The sequence below is a fragment of the Phyllobates terribilis genome, unplaced genomic scaffold, assembly GCF_046119375.1.
Source record: "Phyllobates terribilis strain yellow unplaced genomic scaffold, ASM4611937v1 Scaffold_3__8_contigs__length_932513732, whole genome shotgun sequence".
In the NCBI taxonomy this organism is placed as follows: Eukaryota; Metazoa; Chordata; class Amphibia; order Anura; family Dendrobatidae; genus Phyllobates; species Phyllobates terribilis.
The window spans coordinates 462,923,600-462,938,326 of NW_027362763.1; positions in this window are offsets into that span (position 1 = coordinate 462,923,600).

Here is a 14,727-nt window from a genome sequence, read left to right on the forward strand (position 1 = left end):
ATGGATAAGCGACATAACTTCTGACAGGGAGTGTATATATACTATATCTTATGTTATTTATTGCACCCTCTCCACTGGTGCCCCTCCACCGCATTGTTTTTAATATTTCCTGTGTTCTGTGATTCATCACCTGTGCTTGTCAAAACTCAATAAATATATTTCTATGATATACTTGACCATACTTCGAAGTGTGTTTCTCTCGTTCCTCAGCAGTAGGTTTGCTTCGATGGTCACATTTTTTCTAATAGGTCCATGATTGGGTTAAAATAGAATATTCTTTGACATAGTACATACCCATTTGTTTCTCTTCCTTATCCCCATGATTGGGTTAAAATAGAATATTCTTTGACATAGTACATACCCATTTGTTTCTCTTCCTTATCCCCCTTTGTATACTAAGTGATGGGTCTGGCCCATTTAACTTCTGGGTGTCCAAATTGGACACATGGCCTGAGCTTGCCCTTTACACCTTGGAAGTGCTGGCCTGCCCTGCCGAAAGTATACTGTCAGAATTTGTGTTTAGCATGGCAGGAGGTGTGATCATGGACAGGCGCATGCTCACGGGCAAGCTCACATTCATTAAAATTAAGAAGGCGTGGATCCCACAGGACTTGTCTGTACCTTTGGCTGAATATAGAAGTATACCAGCCGTGCCCAGCCATTGTTAGACTTCACCGCAGCTTGTTTGGTCTATTTTCCATTCACAATGTTTTGGAACCTACCCAAATTAAAATAAAAAATTAAAAATAAGAGGGTGTTTTGCAGTGTACACCCACACGGGCTGTTTTGCAGAGTGACACCACAGAGGCTTTTTTCAGATTACTCCCACAGAGACATGTGCAGAGTACACACAGTTTTTTTGGTACAGTATGCCCATAGACACGGTTGCAGAGTATAAAAATTAGTTTTTACGCACAGTATTCCCACAGACACATGTGCAGAGTATAAATATTTATTAGACCCACAACTCGTACAGACACAGCGGCAGAGTACACAAAGGCTTTTTAGCACAGTACTCCCAGAGGCTGAGTTGCAAGGTACACAGAGGATTTTTGACACAGTACTCCCAGAGGCAGGGGTGCAGAGTACACACAAAGGCTTTTTGGCACAGTACTCCCACAGGCAAGGATGCACAGTACACACAGAGGCTTAAAGGCACAGCACTCCCACAGGCAGGGGTGCAGAGTAAAGTACAGTAAAATAATTTTTTTTGGCCCTCAAATGGCAAAGAGACAACTGCAGAGTAGATTTGTTTTTTAGGCACACTACTTGTACAGGCACAGCACTACAGTAAAATTATTTTTAGCCGATAAATGGCAAAGAGACGGCTGCAGAGTAGATTTATTTTTTAGGCACTACTCGCTAAAAAACGACTGCTGAGTAGAACTATTTTTTAAGTGCACTACTCATACAGACACAGCCGTACAGTAAAATTATTTTTTGGTCCAAAAATGGCAAAGCGATTTATTTTTTAGGCACACTACTCGTACAGACATGGCTGCAGAGTACACAGAGGCTTTTTGAAACAGTACTCCCACAAGCAGGGTGTTGCATAGTACACAGGCTTTTTGGCACAGTACTCCCACAGGCAGGGGTAGAGTACAAACAGCGGCTTTTTGGCACAGCACCCCCTGTGAGACATGTGCAGGGTACACAAAGAGGCTTGTTTGCAGGGTGCACAGTTTAATTTTGTCCCTCATTCCAGCTGCATCCTGTCCCTACACTTATCAGAATAGAATGGTGGTGGCACTCGTGATCCGGCATTTATATACTCCGGGTCACGTGGTGCGCCGACCAATCACAGGTGGGGGGAGGTAATACCTCATTGTTCTATTGTTCAATTAACCTGCATATTTGTCTTCTAGTAAACTGCTGGGGCTGGTACAGTATGTAATCAGCAGGCATTCAACAAATTAACAAACATTTTTTTGTTCAATTAACCTGCATATTTGTCCTTCAAGGTGTATGGGAATACGGTATGTGTCATAATAAATGGCATAACTTTACTCATTGTGTGTAATTATATACTTACACACGCACATGTAAATCCCATACAGTAAAGACCATAAGTTTGGACACACCTTCTCATTTAAAGATTTTTCTGTATTTTCATGACTATGAAAATTATACATTCACATTGAAGGCATCAAAACTGAATTAACACATGTGGAATTATATACTTAACAAAAAAGTGTGAAACAACTGAAAATATGTCTTATATTCTAGGTTCTTCAAAGTAGCCACCTTTTGCTTTGATGATCTGGCAGTTGCTTCCCATTCAGTAGAATGGAGTGGGTGGAGTTACACAGCACTATTGGACACACAGGACCTGGCAAGAGGAGGTCATGTGGTAGTGTGTCATGCATCATGTGACCAGAAGTTGAAGGTCCTGTTTGGGGATATGCTGTGTGCAGCTGTATACTCTAGTGATTGTGGAATCTGCAACTCCCTTCCACCTGCACCTCACTCTATAGCTGTGTGCACTCCAATTTTTGTAATTGTCACTCCACCTTTGGCTTTCAACACTGCCTGAATATTTCTGGGCATGCTCTCGATCAGATTCAAGCATATCTCGACCGAAATTTGATCCCAGGTCTCTTCTACATGTTCCCAAAGTTGGTGAATACTGGTCGGCTCACTTGGGTATGTATACAGCTTTTCCTTCAACTATACCCACAATTGTTCGATTGGTTTGAGGTCTGGGGACTGTGGAAGTCAATCCAGCACTTTTACTTCCTTGTCATTGAACCATTTTTTCGCCAATCTCAACATATGCTTCGGGTCGTTGTCCGGCTGGAACACTATGTCGTCCTTTTCATACCCATAGTACTCAAGTGTACAAAGTAACTCATCTTGTAGAATACTCATAGCTCAGCATTGAAACCACTATTGATCCTGGTCTAGTATCCAACTCCTTTTTCTGTGAAGCAACCACATATCATCAGGCTTCCTCCACCAAACTTGACAGTTCCTTCAATTTCTCGATCCATTAACCACTTTTTCACTTGTTTCTTCCAGACAAATTTACACCTATCAGAGCTTAGTCTATTGACTTTTGTCTCATCGCTCCAAATCACCCATTTTCAATCTTCTACTGTCCACTTTTCGTACTTTTTTGAAAGCTCAAGCCAACGCTTCTTATGACCATATTGAAGTATACAGGAAGAAAAAGATTTTTCCACCACCAGAAGCAAAACAGTAACAATGCAGTGACATGACAAGAATCTGCATAACTAATCATATGCAAAATAGCTGCAAGTCAAATTTATGTATGAGATAGCCAAGATGATATTCTATAAAATGATGGTAGTCTCATGTTCGAAGCAGTAGTGGATACTGAGATATGGAGCTTGAAAGTCAAAAGTTCAAAACATTGTTACCCTTGTTCTTGTCAGTGTATATCTGCTATGATTCATAGAACATAGGCCATGATCAAGGTCTGGAACAGACCTAAAACTTGTCCGTCCTTTCCACATGCTGACATCAATAAAACTTAATTGCATATATAAGTTGGTGCAGTGGTATTTTGCACTATTGTTTGGAGGGACGTCCCCTACTACAGAGTGTAGCGTCGGCGTCCCTGCCTCCTGCTAGGCAGGGACGCTGTTCCCCTCACCTCTCCGCTCCGTGCCCGGCGTCCTCCTCCCGCTCTGCTGGCAGCGAGCGCTGCTTACCGGCCACTGTGCTTAGGGCGCGCGCGCTCCCCTCTCTTAAAGGGGCCGCGCGCGCCATCCTAAGGAGTCCCCGGCCAATGGCCGGAGGACCTCACCATATATAAGGCACCTCCTCCAAAATGGAGGTGCCCGAGCAATGTTGTTGCAAAGCCTTCACTCTGCTTCAGCCCTCAGGTCCCTTTACCAGTTACCTGCCAGTCACCTGCCAGATTCCTGCTTGATACCTGCCTGATATCCGCTTACCTGCTTGCAAGCCTGCGGTCCGACGGTCTGCCTTCCGACACCTGTCAGTCTGTCTATGGACCAGCCTGCCCGCTCACCTGGGAGCGCTCACCTGCTACCTGCCTGCTAGCCTACCTGGAGGCTCTGCCGTCACTTGCCGTGACCACCTGCCAGTCCAGAGACTCTTGCCCGCTCACCTGGGAGCGCTCACCTGCTACCTGCCTGCTAGCCTACCTGGAGGCTCTGCCGTCACTGGCCGTGACCACCTGCCAGTCCAGAGACTCTTGCCCGCTCACCTGGGAGCGCTCACCTGCTACCTGCCTGCTAGCCTACCTGGAGGCTCTGCCGTCACTTGCCGTGACCACCCGCCCGTCCAGAGACTCTTGCCCGCTCACCTGGGAGCGCTCACCTGCTACCTGCCTGCTAGCCTACCTGGAGGCTCTGCCGTCACTTGCTATGACCACCTGCCCGCCCAGAGACTCTTGCCCGCTCACCTGGGAGCGTTCACCTGCTACCTGTCTGCTAGTCTACCCAGAGACTGTCCCTGTTACTTGCCGTGACTACCTGCCCTTCTACCCAGAGACTGTCCCTGTCACTTGCCGTGACTACCTGTCCTTCTACCCAGAGACTGTCCCTGTTACTTGCCGTGACTACCTGCCCTTCTACCCAGAGACTGTCCCTGTCACTTGCCGTGACTACCTGCCCTTCTACCCAGAGACTGTCCCTGTCACTTGCTGTGACTACCTGCCCGTCTTCCCTGGGAGCCACCCACTTCTTTACAAGGACCGCCCCCTTGTATAGTTGCTCAGAGGTTCCGCCTCCCAGACCCGTTACACAGAGCACCACTGTCTTATATTTACGAGGGCTGACCAGAAATTTGATTGCTGATCTTAAGAACTATAACTGCCACACCACCCCATATAAAGTAGGACTAGCACCTGTAAGCCCTCTGTTACAGCATTCTGGAATGCTGTATATACAGTGGGTACGGAAAGTATTCAGACCCCTTTACATTTTTCACTCTTTGTTTTATTGCAGCCATTTGGTAAATTCTAAAAAGTTCATTTTTTTCTCATAAAAGTACACTGTGCACCCCATCTTGACTGAAAAAAAACTGAAATGTAGAATTTTTTGCAAATATATTAAAAAAAAGAAAAACTGAAATATCACATGGTCATAAGTATTCAGACCCTTTGCTCAGACACTCATTTTTAAGTCACATGCAGTCCATTTCCTTGTGATCCTCCTTGAGATGGTTCTACTCCTTCATTCTAGTCCAGCTGTGTTTAATTAAACTGATAGGACTGATTTGGAACGGCACACACCTGCCTATATAAGACCTCACAGCTCACAGTGCATGTCAAACCAAATGAGAATCATGAGCTCAAAGGAACTGCCCAAGGAGATCAGAGACAGAATTGTGGCAAGGCATAGATCTGGCCAAGGTTACAAAAGAATTTCTGCATTACTCAAGGTTCCTAAGAGCACAGTGGCCTCCATAATCCTTAAATGGAAGACGTTTGGGACCACCTGAAGTCTTCCTAGACCTGGCCGTCCAGCCAAACTGTGCAATCGTGGGAGAAGAGCCTTGGTAAGAGAGTTAAAGAAGAACCCCAAGATCACTGTGGCTGAGCTCCAGAGATGCAGTAGGGAGATGGGAGAAAGTTCCACAAAGTCAACTATCACTGCAGCCCTGCACCAGTCAGGCCTTTATCGCAGAGTGGCCCGACGGAAGCCTCTCCTCAGTGCAAGACATCTGAAAACCCACATAGAGTTTGCTCAAAAACACATGAAGGACTCCCAGACTATGAGAAATAAGATTCTCTGGTCTGATGAGACAAAGATGGAACTTTTTGGTGATAATTCTCCAAGCGGTATGTGTGGAGAAAACCAGGCACTGCTCATCACCTGCCCAATACAATCCCAACATTGAAACATGGTGGTGGCAGCATCATGCTATGGGGGTGTTTTTCAGCTGCAGAGACAGGATGACTGGTTGCAATTGAAGGAAACATGAATGCGGCCAAGTATAGAGATATATCCTGGATGAAAACCTCTTCCAGAGTGCTCTGGACCTCAGGCTTGGCCAAAGGTTTACCTCCCAACAAGACAATGATCCCAAGCACACAGCTAAAATAACAAAGGAGTGGCTTCAGAACAACTCTGTGACCATTCTTGACTGGCCCAGCCAGAGCCCTGACCTAAACCCAATTGAGCATCTCTGGAGAGACCTGAAAATGGCTGTCCACCAACATTCACCATCCAACTTGATGGAATTGGAGAGGATATGCATGAAGAATGGCAGAGAATCCTCAAATCCAGGTGTGAAAAACTTGTTGCATCATTTCCAAGAAGACTCATGTCTTTACTAGCTCAAAAGGGTGTTTCTACTCAATACTGAGCAAAGGGTCTGAATACTTATGACCATGTGATATTTCAGTTTTTCTTTTTTAATAAATTTGCAAAAATTTCTACATGTCTGTTTTTTTTCAGTCAAGATGGGGTGCAGAGTGTACTTTAATGAGAAAAAAAATGAACTTTTTAGAATTTACCAAATGGCTGCAATGAAACAAAGAGTGAAAACTTTAAAGGGGTCTGAATACTTTCCGTACCCACTGTATGTCCCCAGTCCACTCTGCAATGCAAAAAAATAGCTTTTATTATAATCACCTACGGCGCGGTCCCTGTTTCATGTGGATGACGCTTCCTTTGTCATCTACACAGTATCCCCATCACGCTCCTTCGCAGGTGTACTTCTCTCTGCCCGACCTGATACGGTGGTCTGAGGTGTCTCCAGGCGGCTGCATTTTGCCTCCCCTGGAGTGAGATTTGGCTCTTCTTGGAGCCGGAAGTCAAGCTGACAGCTGGCTCAGAGAGGATGTAACACGCTGGCTCCCAACAATCAATTGTATTCGCATCTGTCAGGTGCGAGTACATTTGAAGCCCTGACATCCAGCACTTTCGGGTCAGCTGTGCCTGTGATTGCAATGCACTCCAGTTGGTTCAATATGCCTCTATGCGCATCCTAGGGGATACATACCATCCCTCGCATATAATTCCCCTCACTGTCTCACAGCATGTATCAAATATATTCTTGCATTTGGCGTGTGCCCAAAACAAACATCCAAAATGATTCTTGGTTAAACAATTTCCAATTGTAATCAACCCCCTTTGTGGGCGGAACACTTTCTCAATACCACTCAATCTTAGGAATGATGAATTACCCTTTGTGTTGTATCTGGAAATAGTGTGAAAACATAGAAACATTAACTGAATTTAGATTGCTTGTATCATTTAAGTGTTGTCCCATTATTAGCTTTTGGGCCACTATCACACGTTCACTACAGTATTTGGTCAGTATTTTACATCAGTATTTATAAGCCAAAACCAGGAGTGGGTGATAAATCCAGAAGTGGTGACGTGTTTCTATTATATTTTTCCTCTGATTGTTCCACTCCTGATTTTGGCTTACAAATAGTGATATAAGATACTGACCAAATACTGAACGTGTGAATGTGGCTTAAAAGGGTTAGTGGCACAACTAATATACAGCAAACAACAGGCAGTGCGGGTTGCCAAATACACATGTCGAACGCCAATTAATAAAATGACATATTGTAAACAATTTCCCTCTCACTGCAGAAGTAAATTCCTTTCCTATAAGAACATGCTGGCATGTTTTACATCATGATCACACCTATAAAAACTTACAGTAGATAACCAAGTAGTCTTCCTCTCCTCTTTTGATTCTATGAACATATTAAATGCCAGGATAGTGACCAAAGTAGGTGGATGTTTAGATACTACTGGTCTGGTATCTCAGAACAATGTCTTAATATAAGACTGGAAAATGTTTTGGAATTATGTGTTTAATTTGATTTGTCTACTTTAAGTTGTAACAAAAGCAGTCTTCAGTTTCCTTGTTTCTCTGCCAGATACCCAAGACTGTTATTGTGTAATGAAATGATCTTAAGATAACGATCTTGCTGTAGCTTTAGCATTTTCCAACAGTGATTTTGCATATTATCTGTTTTTTCACCTATTAAAAAATCAAAAATCCTCTAGTTGAAAAACTACATTATTGGAGCAGTTTTGTCTCAACCGAATCCATTCCCACAATGAATGTTGTTCTTTTCTATATGGTAATATTTCAATTCTGTTAACCTTAATAGATAACTCCGTATCCAGGAACAATATCTTATTCTCCTCAAAAACCATGGTGAAAACTGATTCATATTATAATTATTTATATACTGTACAAATTCCAAAAAGATTCCCTCCGAGCTTCTCCATATCAACAGACAATCATCAATAAATATCCCATACCATTTTATACAACCTATTTTTTTAATACCTTATTTTAACCATGATGAAATAAACATTAATTCTTATGAGATTATGTCTGCATTGCTGGGCTGTTTCCAAGTTCGGCATTGTATGAACAGAGTTGTCCAAACTTTTGACAGGTACTGTATATGTAGATGTCGTTGGTTTTTTTTTCACATTCCTTCCAACCCAACACTAATTAAAATTAATGGTGGCGGTTTATCCTGCAATAAACAAGCATGTTGTAACACATTGGCATTGATGTGTTCATATCGATCTGAGGAATAGTGTTAACCATATTATTTAAACCACACTGTGAAGAATGTAGAAACATGACCGAAAATAATAATGAAACTTCTTTCCCCCATAAAAATGTATAAAATTAATCAATAAATTATAAATGGTGTCACTAAAAGTATAACTTGTCTCCTCAAAAAATCCATACAGCTACATTGACAAAAAAAAACGATGACTCTTGGCAATGACGATGGAAAGACAATAAAAAATTACTTGAACCCTAAAGCCAAAAATAGGCTAGGTGTTCAATAAGTTTACCAGGATCACCAAACATCAGCCTATACCTAGTAAATAGCATAAAACAACAAATGACCTGATGAGGGGATTCATCAGTGCCATCGCTCCAGGGCCGTGGGTCCAGCCCTCCCTGACTTTCTTCATTTACTTTCCTTTAGTGGCCTACACCAGGGTTCCCCAACTCCAGTCCTCAAGGCCCACCAACAGGTCATGTTTTCAGGATTTCCTTAGCATTGCACAGGTGATGGAATTATTGCCTGTGCAGGTGATGGAATTATCACCTGTGTAATACTACGGAAATCCTGAAAACATGACCTGTTGGTGGGCCTTGAGGACTGGAGTTGGGGAACCCTGGCCTACACCATCTACATACCACAAGTAAGTAATAGCTCTTTTGTTATTGTGTGCCATTTACTGACTTTAGCACAATGTTTGTCGGTCCCACAAAACCCCTTTAAGGGCAATTTTATACCATAATAATGTTACAGGGTTTTTTTTTGCAATTTAAATTGTAGTATTTCAAAGACACTTTAAAATTGTTATAAGTTATTAAATCAAACACATTATTATTTAACAGGATTTAAGAGGATTAAAATAAAATTATAACCAAAAGATAGGTCACAACACATATACAGAAAAAATGATGAAGAAAGATTTTCCTGTGCACAGTAAAGTCATCAACTATAAGCATATTAAACTGATTAACAGACTGTAAAGTGCTCATGTTGTCTACAAATAGAGACATTTTATGTACTACTTCCATTTTCATACCATTAAGCAGTCAGGAACCACTAATTTCACTGATAGGTTTTCAGTATAATATTTATGATGCATGGCCAATATCCACAAGGAGATATTTTCTCTATAATGTTAATGCATATTGGTTTCCTGTTATAAAATAGCAAAAACTGTGTGGTGGGGGATAAATATGGCTTTACGTGTTTCACATTATTCCATAAAATATCCTTTTCATATTTCATAAATGGCTGAACTTTTCATTTATAGGCAAGCTAACTAAATAAAAGTTATAATTTAGTTAGTGCTAGTTAAAGGGAAACCACACTCTACAGCGAGGAAAACATGATGTCAAGTGCACGTCTAGTCATATTAATACAAAAAAACGAGATCGAATGAGATCTCAGAATGACATATTAGGTTAGTGATCACATCCATTTTCTGTGTGATACAGTCTTTCTTCCACAGCTAGAAGTTACATTTTTTTTCTGATACTGGTTACACATGGCAAAATGGTGCTGAGGTGAACATACTTTATTTGTCCCCCTCTCCTCCCACCATGTGTTAACTTTTACCCATGCTTGCTGCAGCCCTAATACTCTCATAATTATTTACATAGTGGGTCGGAATTTAGTTAGATGACCATTCTTTTCACTGCTCCTAACAAAGCATGCATGCCTCTTAATGAATTAATTAACAAATAAAGTTGCACTCTGTAACGCTATAGCATGTAAACATGAAATATATCAAATTGGAATTGCATTACTGCTCTAGAAAGTAGGAAAAAAACAAAGATACTTAGCACATAAATTGGTCAATTCATGTATGCCAAGTAGCCACGACAAGGCGATCTTCTTTGCTGGGAACCTAACTTAATGTGTTTCCTAATGTGTGCCTTGTCGTGACTGATGGTCATACATGAATTGGCCAATTTATGCGCTAAGTATCCTCGGTTTTCCTATTTTCTAGAGCAGTAATACAATTCTAATTTCATATATTTCATGTTTACATGCTATAACGTTACAGAGTGCAACTTTATTTGTTAGTTATATATGGAGAATGGCTACTCTTAGTAAGCACCTGTTCACACCTATTTTGTTTGAAAGTGACGTTCAGTCTTTTGATATCTTAATGAATCAATAGCATGGTTTGCTATATGTGTGGCAGAAAATAAAATCTATGTCAGTCTTAGGCTGTAGTAGATTTGCACTATATTTTGTCACTTTCTGGCATAAATTCTACATTTTTTGGGCTGCACATTATTCCACCCCTTTCACAGAGCTAGCCCAATTTTTAGAAAAATAGTGTAGATGGCAGAAAAAAAAAAAATCAAACTGCATATTACAGCATAAATATTGTGTGTGCCATAATTTGTGACTTTTTATGCCATAAAGATGGCTTAGGTACAATAATAAATCCCCTCAATATGTTTTTTTCTCAGTGAATTGAATAAGACTTGCTTCAAAATAACTCTATTTAATTATTTAGAGTATTCTTGTCATCCCTTAACAATATTCCTATTTGGTAGTTGTACTGCAGACCTTGCAAGCTTTCCACTTTTTCCATCTACTATTACTGAACTCCATATTACACCATGTTTGTAAGAAGGGGGGATACCATAGAAAGGTGGTTAGTATGGATGTGCATGATGATATTTTTGCACTTACAGTCTGAAGGGCCAATACATCATTGGCTTTTCTAAAATTTCTTAATTAAATTTTTAAGTTAGCTTTACCTAGTTTTCTGTTTTGTTTTTTTCTTTTGTGGTTCAACATTATGAGCATGGTTTTGGTTATGCAGATGCTTTAGGGTATGTTCACATGTAGTGGGCATACTGTGGCATTTAACCACAGAAACCTGGTGCTGCTTCAGTCTTTTTACTATTCAAAATCAGATTTATATGCATTTTCCAGTTAAATATGGAGGATATCTGTGGATAGTATGTTATCTATCCAATGTTTGAGACCCATGATTTTAGTGTCGTAGTTTAGATCTGATAAAAATATTTTATTTTTTCTGGAAACATTGCCTCAGACATTGATGTGGTGTATTGTGTAAGGCTATTATGTAAAATAGGAATCCATTCTTCAGCTGGCTATTGTGGTAATACAGAGGTTATGTAGCTTTGGACTTAAAAATAAGCAAAAAGTCATATATTGAGTTCAGGATATTTGGCTGGAACTTTTGTAAGGTAAAAATTTGTTTTGGTTGAAGAACTAGTCACATCAGTTACATTTTTGATACCTCCACTCCCTAAACCAGTTATGAAAGATAAGCTATGCTTTTCATGTTGAAAATTTGGATTTAATATAAATAATATATGAAAGGTACCGTATATTGGGGAGAAAGTTTTTCTAATTTTCTTGTTCCAACATTTTTATTGATTTTTTATGTTATTTTAATTTTCTAAGATATTGCCAAGCTTTCCATTTTGATGCTAGTTGGGGGTCAGTAATAATATTCTGTGCGAGTGTTGAGAGGAGTTTCATTAATATACAAATAAATAAAATCACCAGGCATAGCTACATTAAGATCCTATTACTGCACGATAAATCACATACATCCACCAAAATATATGAGATAAAATGTACATAAAAAATGGTATTATCGGCACATATGAAATAAAAAATTAGCCACATTCAGTACTGACCTTGATAAGGGTTTTTCATAGACATAGAGTCGATAGTACACTAAATCCTGTTTTGGCCAACAAAAGTCCACAGACAAGTCCAAATCCCACAGAGGATCCGTTGTGGGCTCTTTTTTTGGGGTATACAAACAGTTAAAACCCACTGGAGAGTGGAAGATTATATTACACAAATGTCCCGTATTGAAAGCAGGTGGATGTTTGACTTAGACACACTCACACCAATGGGCCTAAACAGCAAAATAGAATTATTTGCCTTCTAATAGTGGAAGCTAGTAGGGGAATGGACTCCTGGTAGCTGTATAAATAGGCTTGTTCCATGGATCAATGGAATCCCTGATGAAGGAAAACATATATTCCACAACGTGTAGGATCTAGTTTTGGTCCATGCACTTTTCTGTCGTTGGGACCTCACTCCATACAGGACTCGAGAGGGAAGTTTGAATCAAGTTAACTTGCTTAATGTGTGCCTCTGGCCAGGTTGCGCTACGCTTCCTACCATCCTATTAGCAACACACCGAATGGAAGTGGAGTCTGTCTGGATTTGAACTTATCTGCAGAGTTTTATGAATAAATCAGAAAGTGAGATTTTTGGGGAGAAAAATAATTGTGCAAAATAATAAACATATTTAGGAGAATTAGTTAACCAATTTTACTATGATTCTGGTAATTGTTTCCAAGTTTAAGGCAGTGATAGGTTTAGTTTTTTTTATCCATAGACGGCATAAGTACACGGGCACACAATCATATCATAGGCCAATGTGGTATAGATCTGTCCTATGGCAGTGATAGCATAGTATGAGCCCATAATGCATGTTTGATTTTACTCATAAAACTATGTTCAATGCTGTTATGCTGCATTGCTAATTATAATTAATAATAACTATAATAATATAACTATAATAATTACTAATTCTCTAGAAGAGATCCATAGTTCAGACCCACTGGCACTCTCTGTGTCCCTGTATAGGTGGCATGCATGCAACATTGCTATGTGTAAGGACTCACATTTCTTTTATTAGCTTAATCCTTATATTAATCCACAAGATATATACAGCTTGTAAGCACAAATCATAATTCATAAAAACAGCATAAAAATGTAAGAAGAAAAACATGTCAGCTCACCCTTTAGTAAAGGCTTAAAGCTTCTGGATTCACAGGTGCACGGAGTAAACACCAAGCTGGTTCAATCATAATTATTGAAACTTCTAAAGAATCATCAGCAGTATGCACATGCTGAAGACAAATCAATGAAATACATCTACAGTTTTCTCATTTTTTTCCAGTAAACACACACTGCTGATGAGTTTTAACAAGAAGTTTCTATAAATATAGATTTTCAATAACATCTTTTTTTTGCGGGAGTGTTTGTCTGGTAGTAGGGATGTGATGGGCTGCGCTGCTCCACCTAGAGATGCTGTGTTATGGGTGCAACCAGGGACACAATTGAATGGGGTTGTCTTAAGGTAACAGATTCTTTAACTGGTAACGACACTGTCCACCTAAAGCACAATGTCAGTCCAAATCAGAGCTGAAAAACTGGTATATATAATACTGTAATTAATAATATTAGTAATATCTTCATAAAAAAAACTTCATGTAAATGACTCGCCCCCTGGGCCGTGGGGCACTCGGATCCGGGCAATTAGGGAAACGGTGGGAGTAGTAGTGGCAACCCGGTTCCGTGGCTCAGGGTGGTCAGGCCAGTGGTAGTCCGTTATGTGCTATTGATAATGTCCGACTACGCCACCCGTGGATTTGCGGTCATTAGGTACCGCCGCTGCAAGGCAGACCGCTTGGGCTGATGAGGTGTGCAGCTGGGATGGTGTGACTCCCCACGGGAAGAGTGCGGCCCCAGGGCAGTGTAGTGGATGGTGGGAGTGATGGTGGTGAGAGTCCCAGTACCGGTAGTGCTGGAGGCGCGAAGGAGCACACAGACAATAGGTTGCAGTCCAGGGTCTTTACTGAAACAGGTAAACTGACCCATAAACAGTCCCAGCTAGGAGGGGACCTGGATGTCTGAGAGCAATGGGGAAATTGGCCCTGGTCAGGGTGAGGGTGTAGGCCTACCGTGCTTTCTGCGCTCCTTCTGGCTATCTCCTCGTTATAGGGTAACAGCCCACGTTTCCAAGCTTTCCGTGTATTCTCGCCTGTATGGCCTGCGACGTGGGTTCCTTTCTGCTCCCAGCCTTGTACGGCTTTACTGGTCCCTTCGGTTGTGGCAGGGCCTCCAGGCTTCTTAGGCCAAGGAATATACAGTCCCTTGCGAACTGGTTATCTGCTGGAGGATGTAGAATCCTCCCAGCCTCAGACACCAAAGTCTGGAAAATTAAGTCCGTTATCTGCCAAGACAGGCTTGCTTCGCCTCTTGTCTCTGGCTTGTGGCTCTCCTCCTGCCACACTTTCTCTTAGGTGCAGTGCAACTGTCTGTCCCTGCTCTGCTCTGGGACAAGTCTCAGTGCTGAGACAGGCCATCAAGTTCTCTCTAACCCTGCCCCCAGTACCAGCTTTTATAGGGGCAGCCTGCTCCCCCTACTGTCCTGAGACAGGAGGCATTGCATGCTAATGTTCACCTGACCAGAGAACCTC